Here is a 3,272-nt window from a genome sequence, read left to right on the forward strand (position 1 = left end):
GATCACTGTCTCCGCTATATAGATATCATATGGAATTGTGTCAATCTCTGTGGGGAATGCCACCAGTGGAGAATGGTAGCATACCAAGACCTTAAAAATGGCACAAGGAATCCTAAACTCACATGTGCATTGGCACTTTTGCAATTATACTACTACAACCAATAAAATTTGTGGAATGTCAATATACAAGTTTAGTTTATCTAGACTGCCACCAATGGAGAATGGAAGTGATGCCAATCTCATGCAGATAACTACATAATGACACTGAGATCCTCAAACTCACATGTGGATTGGAATCGGGCACCATTATCCTATGATCCTTGGAATACCCCTCTCAGAATATTAGGGTAAACATTTGTACAAGTGGAGAATGGCAGTGGTGCCAATCTCTTATTGGGCCCTAGACAATGGCATTGTGAAGCCTAAACTTAAAATAGTAGGGTAAACATTTGTACAAGTGGAGAATGGCAGTGGTGCCAATCTCTTATTAGGCCCTAAGAAATGGCATTGGGAAGCCTAAACTCACATGTGCATTGGCACAAGGAATCCTAAACTCACATGTGCATTGGCACTTTTGCCATTATCCCACTGCCATTCTTCGCTAGTGGTAATGTGCATTCTTCTATGTAGTGATCACTGTCTCCGCTATGTAGAGATCATATAGAATTGTGTCAATCTCTGTGGAGAATGCCACCAGTGGAGAATGGCAGCGGTGCCAATCTCATACCATGACCTGAAAATATGCACAAGGAATCCTAAACTCACATGTGCATTGGAACTTTTGCCATTATCCTACTCCGGCCAATAGAATTAGTGGAATGTCAATCTATAGGTTTAGTTTGGCTAGATATTCACTAGCGGAGAATGGCAGTGATGCCAAACTCATGCTGGCCCTAAGAAATGGCATTGAGAAGCCTAAAATCACATGTGCATTCTTCTATGGAGTGATCACTGTCTCCGCTCACATGTGGATTGGAATCAGACACCACTCTCCTATGATCATTGGAATACCCCTCCTAGAATAGTAGGGTAAACATTTGTACAAGTGGAGAATGGCAGTGGTGCCAATCTCTTATTAGGCCTTGAGAAATGGCATTGAGAAGCCTGTGTCAATCTCTGTGGAGAATGCCACCAGTGGAGAATGGCAATGGTGCCAATCTCTTACCATGATCTGAAAACATGCACAAGGAATGCTAAACTCACATGTGCATTCTTTTATGTAGTGTTCACTATCTCCGCTGTGTAGAGATCATATGGAATTGTGTCAATCTATGTGGAGATTGATATTGTGTATATTTGCTTGCTGTCTTGGTGTAGTTTTTCATAATGCATATATAAGTTGCTTCACCTTGGTTATTTTGTTAATAGAAGTTGCATTGTGGTTGTAATATTTCCTACTACAGTTATGATTTTCTATTATACATTTCATTGTGTGCAAGGGAAAGAGAAAGGTTCGAGAGGTGTCAGTTTATGATGGAGTTAGTTCTGGAAGAGGATGGTTTTTGGATATATACAATAACGAACTTCAAAAACCTCATAAAGTGCATTGTTTTGTGAACATCCAAGGAAAAACTTTTGAAGATGTTGGACAAGTTCAAGAGATGAAGGATACCGAGAAAGACAACCTTCCTTGTCTCGAAATTCATACATTGGGAGGCAATGTGTATCAATTGGATCCTGCTTGTTTTGATCATGCGAGGATGAATGCTACTGGGGAGGACACGCTGATATTTAGGGGTTGGATTAATGAGCCAGAAAATTATACCAACCAACAGATATTAGAAAGCTTTGATTTGGTAACAAAAGGGATAAAGCAAGATATAAAAAAGAGTAGAAAAGTTTCGAAAAGAACCAAGAAAAGTGATGTTGTTGGATCAAGCTCTCAAGTGTCTCAGAACACATTGAAAGAGAAGGCTAGAGAGACCGATGAGGAGGAAACAACAGGTGAAAAGGAAATAAGGTCAGATGGAAAAACAAGCATTGGGGATAAACTGGATGCTAAAGACAAAGAGACAACTTTAGGAGGAAAACAGGGAGGTACGGGAATAGTCACTGATGGAACTAGAAGTGGAGGTGATGCAACGGGGAGTGGTGAGACACATATAACAGGACATGGTGAGAAATCATCTGAAGCAACTATCATCCTGTATAAGAAAATCCAGCTAGATGTTGACTTTAAGGCACTAAATTGGAAAGGAAGGACACAAGTATGACAGGCTTGATGGAGTACGTAGAGTACTTCCCATTTGGTTTGGAGTTTGAGGTGTTGATCCCAGTGATGAATTGCTTTAGAGCACCAAGCCAATATGTGTACAGGACGTTGACCCTCAGCTATGTTAGTGACTTGGTCAAGAGTTTTGCAATGAATGCACGACCTCCTGCAACATGTGCATATCTTATGCCTTACCACATAGGCACAAATACTCCAATGTGCAAGGAAGAGATAAAGGTGGAAAAGTTAAAGGAGTATAATTATTGGATTCTCGTAGGGCAGCATTCAATTTATGCTGCAAGGATATTTATAACTAAAGCACATGGAGAAGCCTTCAATCAATGAAAAGGTCTTATACACGGAGGAAGGCGAGAATTGTTGTCAATGCACCAGTTGAAGCAAGTTGTAAGATATCATCAATGGCCAACAATGAGGCACAGATCGCTTTGAAAAATCAACCATATATCGGTATCTTACAACACCTAAGGGCACAGTGGATTACATTCGGACGACCAAAGAAACCAGCCCAAGGCCTTGTCAAAGGGCATAAAGATCGACAAAGTTGGGATTTAAGTAATAAACTTTTTTTTGTATGCATTTTTTATTTCAAGAATGTTTATGGCTTTGTAAAAGAAATGATAGTAGTGTCAATTCCCTGATGTGAGAATGGCACTAGTGCCATTCTTCTAGTTACCAAGTCATGCTTTTGACATGGTAATGGGAGAATCACACTAGTGTCATTATTATCTCTATTACATGATTTGGATTAGAAGAATGTCTAAGATGATTTTGATTTTTTTATATAGAATTTTGTAGGAGTTTCAAGCGTATCGATGGGCGCAAACTTTGCTACCAAGGACACACACATGGTCACATATGATGATGACATCTACGAACAATGGATTAGGATTTTGACATTGGTGAAGCAGGGTGATCTTGAGGGTCAAAATCCCACAATAACATATATGAGGTGTCTGCTAGGATTGGAAGACGAAGATGTACGTGCACTTCAAGCAGAGATTGAGTCTAAAGAAATAGTCTTGGTTAAGTCAAGCAAAGA

This window comes from Dipteris shenzhenensis, chromosome 10 (assembly GCF_047967505.1).
Source record: "Dipteris shenzhenensis isolate YYH24624 ecotype China chromosome 10, Dip_SZ_1.0, whole genome shotgun sequence".
NCBI lineage: Eukaryota > Viridiplantae > Streptophyta > Polypodiopsida > Gleicheniales > Dipteridaceae > Dipteris > Dipteris shenzhenensis.